Consider the following 10,700-nt stretch of genomic DNA (forward strand, 5'->3'; position numbering starts at 1 on the left):
TACTGGATCAGAACTCCTTGTTGGATGGTCGAATAGCTTTGGAAAGCCCTTCTCCCTACTTATTACTGTGACACATCCAATATGCGTTGCACTTCACTTTACTCAACATGAAGCACAGCAAACTCAATACTTGTAATGACAGACAACTTTTGTAAGTGGATATCCACTCTGAGTCAGGTTGCTTAGTAACCATCAGCTCAAAGTTGATGGACTCAAAATCTTGTCCAAACTGAGCATCTTGGTCTACAGTTTATCTGGGGTGTCATGTTGCTTTTCTACCCTTTTTCAACCCCAATATTTGTTTAAAAAAAAAAAAAAAAAAAAAAAAAAACTCTAGCAATGAACGGGCCCTTGCTCCTTGCAGGGGCAGCAGCAGTCGCGGTGACATTACTGGAGGTCGGTTGACACAGCTCTGAATTTTCCGGATCATCGAACACTGTGTGAATGGGTAAAATATTATTTTCTGTGTACAGCACTTGGCACTGGAGATGACATATTGGAAACTGTGTATACATTTGATGAACTATGTGTCATTTAGGTTTCACTTCCTGTTGTCAGTAGGTGGCGCTATGAATATGACTCAATATTGGCATGTAGATGTGTTTGGGCCTGGACTCTTATCAAGCATGAGAAATTTGGGGCAAATTGGATAATGTAAAGTGGAGTTACAACAACCAGCACACCATGCTAAGGGCATTCCATAAAAATTCAAAAGCTTTGCAATTTAGCATCGCAAAGGTCTTTAGATGTCACCTACCAAATTTGAAGTCTCTGAGGTTAATTCCCTAGGAAGGGTTTGTTAAAGTACAACGCCTGTAAATGGCTTCACTTTGCCAGAATTTGCACAGTAAATTCAAAATGGCTGACTTCCTGTTGGGCTTAGGGGAGAAGGCTTTTTTTAAAGTCTGGAGATAGTACGTCTGCCTACCAAATTTTGTGTATCTACATCAAATCAGAGGTGGGTGGGCTTTGACTTTAAAATCTTCCAGGGGGCGCCCTCGAGCCATTTTGCACAACCAAGCACAAGACTTATATCAGATATCAAGCAAAGTTTCGTAACTTTTTATGCACCCCTAGCACCTCAAAGATGCACAAAAGTGCCAGGGACCGTTGTGACCTGGCATTCTTGTGCATGGGCCCCGAAAAGTCACTATGGTCAACTGGCTTTCTCAGCTGCCAACAGACATAACTGTAAAATGTATAGTATATAATTAAAGGCTAATTTGTGCTTCAGCAAAAAGTGTTGTGTGACTTTGTCTCTGTTTATAATTTGTGGTTTAGTGACAATATGTTGTTACTATAGCACATAGCATTGTTATTATCATTGTTAAATTCTTACTTTATAACATATTTTAAACCAAGCATGCATGAAATAAGGGTTGACTTGTCATGTGATCTATCTCTGTGCATGCTCTCAATTTTTGACTTGAAGAATGATCACAGTTTCAGTTTGATTTTTGGCTTGCTTAATAATTTTGGCATTAATAATCTTCCATATGCCTCATAATATTGAGTACATTACCAAATACAATTGATCCTCTCATTGGTCTTAGCAATGAAAAGATTTCCAACTCCAGAAAGGCCTGTCTTCCACCTGTGATACACAGTCACAACCTTCATATTTAACTAATTGGTAAATCTATACCGCTGAGGAGAGATGTCTGAACAGGTGAGAGCGCCAGAGCTTCGTGTTCCACAATAAGAAAAGAAGAATGGTGAGATTTTGTGCTAAACAGACTGCATTCAGTGTCCTCATGTCTGTCCTTGACCAAACCGGGGCACAACCACAACAAACCACTTAGAAAAGGGAAATTAAGTAGAACGACTACAATAGCATGGAGAGAAAGCAGACATGGCAGGGGTTTTCCTCAGTGTCATCCTACAAGGTCAAATCAAAAAAGAACCCTAATCTATCTCTCTGATCCCTATAACACACAGCTTCTCAAAATTCACTCAAGAAAATTCAGTCTATCAACTGAACTGCATTGGCATTGCACTGAATGGTGGATTGATTGAAGAGGATAATAAATCATAGCTCATAGTTAACTTGTCTGATTGACTCATGCCCCCTGCTGGTATATTATAATCACTGACAGACTGACAATGTGGTCACATTTTTATAATTGAGCTACTACAGAGTAACATCTGCACATCATGCAAATAAAGAACACAAATAATTGTATATTTAATAAGTCGTACTAATTAATAGCAGACACTAGTTGACAATAAGTAACCAAGCGCGTTAGTATTAGTTGAAAAAAAAATGCTTCTCCTGTGATATACCTAAACTCATACAACTAACAGCTTTCATACACACTTCTACATGACATATATACAATAAAACTACATTACACAAATATGTGGACACCCGAAAATTTCACCTGAATGTGAATGTGGAACACGTCGTTCCGAAGCCATGATCATCAACAGCTTTCGCTCTTCTGGTTTCAGGCTCTCCACCAGATGTTGGAGCTGAGCTGCAGTTATTTGCTCCCATTCAGCCACAAGAGGATCAGTGAGGTCCAACACTGATGCTGGGTGATAAGGTTTGGTTTGCTGTCTGCATTCCAGTTCATCCCAAAGGCGTTGGGTGCGGCAGAGGTCCGGGGTCTATGCAGATCAGTCAAGTTCTTTTGCACCAAACCTGGAAAACCACCAGTATGTCCCCATTTCCATACATGGTACTTGTATACAGTATATACTACTGTCTTAGTGAACTGTTTTTACTTGCAAAGTAATCAACATACTTAAATGTTTCATACAAACAGGAAATGATACATAAGCTCATGCATGTCAGTGAAACTGTCACATTGTGAAATAACAAATTAAAAATAAAAATAAACAGAAAAATGAGCACTTCACCATCTTTGGGAAAAATTTATTTGATGTGTACTTTGATTTTTTAGTTTGGCTCATGTCCCATCTGCTAACATGGAGGGGGCGGGATTTATGACCTATACTGCAGCCAGCCACTAGGGGGCGATCAAGATGTTTTGGCTTCACTGTTGGAGAGCTGTTACGATGTCCATGTTCATATACAGTCAACGGCACTGTGCCGTTTAATATAATTAGTAACCACCATTAACTACATGCTGTCAACAAGTTAATGGTTCACTGGACTTTCCTCATTTATAGAAAACCACAGCAGCAGCACAGTCTTGTGATGTCTTTGTCAGGACCAGGAGTGGAAAGAGGAAAATCAGTGCTGATGGAGAGACACCACAGAGCAAGAAGAGCGTCTCTGAGTCTGGTTCTAGAAGCCACTCTGAAGACAATGTCAACACAGCAGCAAGATGAAGATGGGACTCTGCAGATGAAGCGGGGACAAGGAAGACACAGAGGACCTCTGAGCCTGAATCTTCTGAAGCCATTGTCAGAGTGAAGGACACCAAATAAGAGAGAGACCAAATAAGAGACAGAGGGTCTCTGAACCACAACAACAGCTCTGCGTCCACTTCAGAGGATACCAGCAGACAGCAGTTTGAGGTGAAATACCACCAGCTTACCCGTTGGGTGAGGGACACCACAAATCTGTTTATGCTGGTTACAGGAGAGTAGATAATTTCCCTGTGGCTACAAAACACATTCTCAGGGACAATGTGATCTCCAAACACATCATGCAGAACAGGAGGACGCTCCCTCTTGAGGTGGTTGTCATGAGAAAGATGGTCAGTGGAGCAGCAGGATCAGTAGGGAAATCTGTAGCCATTCCCCTACTGGATTACTATGATCAGGACCAGGATGAACTCCTGGTCCTGGAATGTCCTGTCCCCTCCATTGACCTTAAATACATCAAGGTCAAAGGGGGGTCCCTGCAGGAGGAGGAGGCTACGCTTCTTCTCAAGCAGCTGGTGGAAGCAGCCAGGGAGCTTCAGTCCAAAAACACAAACCAGTACATCAAGGTGGAAAACATCTTGATTTAAACCAGCACTGATGTACCACACCAATTTTGACCTCATCCTACAGGATCTTCTATGGGAGTTTGGCACACATCCCTCCGAAATGGCACCAATGCTGGACCTACAGATCCGGTCCCACCACAATGTGACAAGTGGGACTGGTCCTGTACAACATGCATGGTTCCTGAGGAATGAACTCAAGATCAGTGACAAGTTATCTCAAAATTGCCAGGACGTGTTGCACCTGTATCTGGGTAAAGACCCTCAGCAGCGTCCCTCTCTGGAGCAGCTCCGTCTTTACCCCTGGCCCGCTTGAGCCAGCTCTACACCCTCTGGACTCCCTGACTCAGATTTTTTTTAAACCAAAAATCTTTAGATTTATATGGAACCTGGAACGTGTCATTGAGAAAAAAGTTAATTTGGGTCTATGATTTTTGTGTGAATTCAGTAATTCATGCACTCAAATTTCCAATTTGTGCTCCCGATTTCATAGTTTGTGCACATGAAATACTAATTTAATGGGATTATTAATAATTGTAAGTAATTTATGAAGTTACAGCTGTTGTGCCATGTGTGTGAAAATGTGCACAGACCCATTCCTAATTTGGCAACACACAAAAAATATTTTGAGCAGCTCTAGTTTACTGTTTCCGGTTCAACAAGACAAGATGAAGTCAGTTCAAATTATGCCTGAAGAGTCATAAATGAATTTTGGATTTTTCAGAGGTACAAATGCCAAAAAACTTGCCACTTAAAGCAACCAAACATCCTTAGCAATCATTCCTTCGACAGAGACCTTGATACCGTACTGGAAGAGGACAGCCAAGCAGCAGCTAATGTTAGCCCATCAGCTGCAATTTTAAGTGTTTTGGATCAGAAAATGTCAACTGTGTATCAGACCAGGCTGGTTTGAAAAATGCCCTGTGGTTATATTATGTGAAAGACAGTGATTGTGTTAATTGCTTTGCATGTGTTACAGCAGTAAAGAAAAAACTGAGAGTGGAGACACCCAAAAATTCATGGAACATGAGAAATCACAGTTGCACAGAGTCAATTCAAAGAATAGCTGCTCTGAGTCACTCACTGATTTCTGCCCTGCTATCAGACATAGCTGCTAAAGAACAGAGCATGGCAAGGAGTGTACTGGAGTTGAGGTGCAGTTATGTTTGATTCCTTTGCCAAAAAGGACTCCCATTAAGAGGCAACAGTATATAGGACAGTGTGCTTTATGAGTTTATGGTTGAGGGCAAATACATTTAGCCTCAAAGAACAGGAATGGCTACAAAGGAGACTGGATGTCAGACACCATTCAGATTCACATCATTAAAGAGTTTACTCACACTGAGGGAATTAGTGTCACAAGCATCAGAATGCACTTTTTATGGACTGACAGCTGGTGGAGCATCTGAATTATGGAACAATTTGCATGCAGCCTACATCAATCACAATCCAGAGCCCCATTTTGAGTTTTGGGGATTTTACAATCCCCCAGCTCTCTTGCAGAAATACTGTTCTTGTACACTGTACATTTCAAACTCGTTGACATACACTGTTTTGGGTCTAAACCTTTATCTAGATTGCCTTCAGGGATATTGTTTTGATGGGTCCAGCAACATCCATCCATCCATCCATCCAGCCATTTTCCACTGCTTATCCAGGACCAGATCACGGTGGCATCGAAATGAGTAAGGAAACCCATACATCTTTCACCTTGGCAATGCCCTCCAGCTCCTCCTGGGGAATCCCAAGGTATTTCCAGGCCAGAAGAGATATGTAGTCCTTCCAGTGTGTTTTGGGTGTGCCCTGGGGTCTTCTGTGGGATGGACACTTCCAGAGGGAGGCATCCAGGAGGCATCCTAACCAGGTGCCCAAACCACCTCAGCTGGCTCCTTTCGATGTGAAGGAGCAGCAGCTCTACTCTGAGCTCCCCCTGGATGTCCAAGGTCCTCACCCTCTCTCTAAGGAAACTCATTTCAGCCGCTTGTATCCGCAATCTCATTCTTTTAGTCACTACCCAAAGCTTGTGTGAGAGCTTTGCCGTCTGGCTTGGCTCTTTCTTCACTACAATGGTTTGGTACAGTGCCCGCATTACTGCTGATGCTTCACCTGTCAACCTCATACTTCATCTTACCTTCGCTCCTGAAGAAAATCCCAAGATACTTGAACTCCTCCACTTGAGGCAGTAACTCACTCGCAACCCAAAGGGAGAAGTCTACCTTTTTCCAGCTGAGCACCATGGCCAGCTGGAGGTCACAGTGTGTTGAAGTCAACAGAACCACATCATCTGCAAAAAGCAGAAAAGCAATCCTGAGGTCCCCGGCTGCACCTTGAGATTCTGTCCATGAAAATCACAAATAGAATCAGTGACAAGGGACAACTCTGGCAGTGCCCAACACCCACTGACAACAAGTCGGACTTACTGCTGAGAATGTGGACACAGCTCTCACTGCGGTTATATAAGGACCGAATGGCTCACAGCAACAGCCCAGTACCCCATACTCAGCACCTGCCACTAAGTGCCACAGCTGTAAGCCTTCTCTAAGTCCACAAAGCACATGTAGACTGGATGCGCAAACTCCCATGACCCCTCAAGTATCCTTGCAAGGGTGAAGAGCTGGTCCACTGTCCAAGGTTCGACAATTTGTCAGAGCCTCCTGTCCAGCAACATGTTGAAGCATTTTTCTGGTGTTCAAGCACGAATTAAGCACATATTTCCAGGGTCACTGTATGCACACTGCAGTAACCATTTTCTGGACCTGTGTTACAAGACGTTGCATGTGAGGTGATCCTGATGACTGACTCACTAAACTGTGTGGAAAGTTTAACAGTCATCAGCACAGAATCATCAAAGCGCAAACAGCCTTTTCATTCACTTTTCGGTGTTGAAAAGTTTTATTGTCTGTGATTTTGTAATGTAACAGTATTGAAATGAGAGTAGTTGTTGAGTGGCTTACTTTTGAACAATCATATCCTTCATTGGTTTATTAGTGCTGCAGCAAGATTCATACATTGTAGTTCAAGTAGCAATAATAATAGGGCTGTGCAATTAATCAAATTTTATTTTCGATTACAATTTTGGATTCCAATGATTATGAAAACAAGATAATCAAGATAAAACGATGATTGTTTATTATTGTCATTTTGTAATGATGCTCTCATTTTGTCTTGTGTTGCAAATTTAGCACACCCCTTTCCTTTACAGCAATGCACTTTCACTCCTCCCTAAACGCCTCTGACAGGCATTAAGCGTCTCTGTCCACAGAACTGGCCGTCTATCAGCAGCAGCTGCTGACCAGCGGCCAGCTAACCTGCCTTCACCAGGCTAACTGACAACTGAAATTTACTGAACCAAAATAGTTTGCATGTTGGCTCCACGACAGACCTGCTACTTCTTTCCACCTTAACCTTAACACTTAACAGCCAGTTAGCTTCCATTAGCCTCCCAGCTAGTCCTGGCTCTCCATTTGGATCCAAGTGGAGCACCAAGCCCCGGTTTGTTATTCAGGTTAAAGTGGGAAGAAGCAGCGGGTCTGTCAGGATGTAATAGTCCGTGGAGGTGCTGCGGTGTTCGGCTGCACACATAGGAAACCCCTCGGCTGACAGGATGTACCACTCTGTTTGAAAAACCTTTTTCTACACAGAAATCCTGTCCTGACTCAAAGAAAATTACTGGTCCACCCACTGGGCAGGTTCATTAAAGTTTTAATGCTGAGCTCCACAACTCGAACTCGTCTTCCTCTGTTCTTCCCTCATATATTGCTTTTCTTGATCATTAGTGCGATCTATGATTGTACTAATGTGTAATAGTCTCCTCAGCCAGGTGGAAAAAAATATGTGCTTATATTGACATTGGCAGTCGGCAAAAATGAGAGTCAAAAAGTAATCATGGTAAATAATTGTGATCTCAATATTGACCAAAATAATCGTGATTATGACTTTTGCCATAATTGAGCAGCCCTAAATAAGAATGACAAACATATGTCTACTCTTGAAAATCTGTTTTTGTTAAGGATTTATTTCTATTTTGCCATTTTTTACTGATAATAGCTCGACTGATGGTGACATGCACAGATGCTTGTAATATTGCCATTATTTGTGTCTTGCAGCAACATTTTTGCACTGTCATGAGTAACTCTCTGGCCTGTAGCGACATTGTTTTGCACTGTTATGGATGCTATGCCTATTCATTGAGATTATCAAAGTACAGATCTTAACTATTTTCTTGTTATGCTTTTTGGCTGACATCACATCAGTGGTCCTGAGATTTACATGTTGCATGGATGTGATATACTTGGATATAGATGGATACATGGATGTGTAATACAATCACAACAAAAAGTTTGGGGTTTGTCAGTCTCGAGTGCCACACCTCCTACTCAAAACATGTTCCCATGGCTATGTCAACGTAGAGGTCGGAGTGGTTGGATGTTTCAACAAAACGTTGGACTTTAAAACGGAAATCAAATGCTTCTCATTTCCTTCTGTCAGTCAACATTGGTTTCTTATAACCATAACAATGAACCTTAACAAAGTGTCTTTTTCCTTATCCCTAACCAAACCGTGTTTGTGCCCTAACCTAACTAAATCTTAACCACAGGATCTCAACAGTGTTGGGTAGTAATGCACTGCAAACAGTAATGTAATTACTTTATTCAGTAGCAAGTAATGTAAGGTATTTTACAATTTGAAATTAAGTATTTACATTACAGTTACAAATGCCAATGTTCCATTACTTCAACACTTTGAATGTCAACTTGTTGCCATCTTACCAATAGTTTGATGTAGAGTTGATCTCAGTTTGGTCTTTGTGTGTTCAGTGGACAGAGTGGTCCACTAAATGCTAGCTTGGTGTGAGGGCTGGAGGTGAGGGGACACAGTTAGCCACCACCAAAAGAGGAGAAATGTGACTCCAGGTAACTCCAAAGTTGTTTTATTTACTAGTTGTATCTTCTCAGCTGGCTTGCTAACATTAGGAGGAGTTCAGAGGATCACTGAAAAGATAGGGGCTGACATTAAGCTAGCTGTTGATGGTCAATAAAGACCTCCAAACTGTAGGCTGGCTGCTTGTTAAAGGAGCAGTGCATAAGATTTAGTGGCATCTAGCAGTGAGGTTGCAGATTGCAATGACCTGAATACCCCTCCCCTCACGTTCCCCTTCTAAGCGTGAAAGGCCCTCTATAGAGACAGTGTTTGGTTTGTCTATTCTGGGCTGCTGTAGAAATATGGCAGTGCAACATGGCAGCCTCATTCTAAGGTAAAAAAAACAAAAAAAAAAACTCAACGATTCTTATTTTTCGGTGATCATACACTAATTAAAACATACTTATGGATATTATATTTCATTTCTGCCAAGTCTGTTCCGCTAGAAGCCACTAAATCTTACACACTGTACCTTTAAATTACAAGTAAATACATAAATACAACAATAATCAATCAAGTATATAAGATTGATGTACTTAGATATGACATTTCTTGACATGTTTATTGTATAAAATTATTTAATAACATTTCTACAGTAACATGCAGTAAATTATTTGCAGAGATTTCACACTAATTTCAATGTTATATATTTATCTGGAAACTATTTATGACCTAAAAAAAAATAGTAATTCTTTTATAAATGAGTACCAAGTAACATTTTAAAAGGTCATTTTCAATATTCTGTGAGAAAGTCATTATCAGGACAGTGAATGCCAGATGAATAAGAGCACAAAAATATCATCTTAGCAATATATGCTGTGTGACGCAGGGCATTTAAGAGGTGTGCAGCATTGATGGGGAAGGTGGGTGGAGGGTCGGGGGGTGGGTGGGGGGAGGGTACACAATAAATCACCACCACTTCTTGCCCTTGACAAGGTTCCTGATTTTGAACAGCCCCTATTCTTAACAGTGCTACTTTCAGAACTTGGCTTTTGTGTTCGGTTAACAATAGGAAAACGCTGTTAGTTAAGGCTAAATTCAATTGCAACCTTGCTCGCTCTTAAATATATCTTTTGTATAGTAATCCATCACTGAGGGCTGGAGCTCTTGAATGAACCACTTGGTTTGCATGAATTCACATGTGAAACAGTAAGGCTGTGCTCGGTGATTGTAAACACATTGATTATGAAGAAACTAAGGATGGAAATCAATGTAACTCAAGCAAAAGGGAATATTCATGTTAATTTCAGAAAATCATCTCACTGTCACCACAGCTGTTTATTCATTTAGAGTAAACACCTGCATCGACATCTGACAGCTGCTAAAACACTATTTAAGATTTTTAATCAGTAGGTTTGAATGTTACTCAGTCTTAGTCAGTAGTTAACAGCCATCCTGATGCAATAGGTTTTCATTACACCTACTGGTTATTACATCATAATTGAACTGAAACACCGGTCCTGAATACTCCCTGTCAAGAAAGTGAAATTGAAAAATATATCATTTTATTTAACCAGGACAAGGCCTCGCTGGGATTCACAATCTCATTTACAGGACTATCCTTGCAAAAAAAAAAAAAAAACAGCAACGCCACATAAAACATAATAGACTTGTAGAATAGAATAGAATAAAAAAAAAAGATAAATAATCAAAATTCAGAAGGATGGAATAAGTTTGATAAAATCACAGCAAGAAACACATCATAACAATTCATATAAAAACAGTATTTATATGTTACTATATTGCTGCTGTATGGTCTAGTTGAATTCTAATCTATACTAATACCACAATACCTGCTTACCTCTAAGAACATTTAATAAAATTTCTTATGGGCTGTTGTTGATGTTACTACTAGTTGTTTGTGTTTTGGCTCAGTAATAT

Source organism: Thunnus maccoyii, chromosome 9 (genome assembly GCF_910596095.1).
Source record: "Thunnus maccoyii chromosome 9, fThuMac1.1, whole genome shotgun sequence".
Classification (NCBI taxonomy): Eukaryota; Metazoa; Chordata; class Actinopteri; order Scombriformes; family Scombridae; genus Thunnus; species Thunnus maccoyii.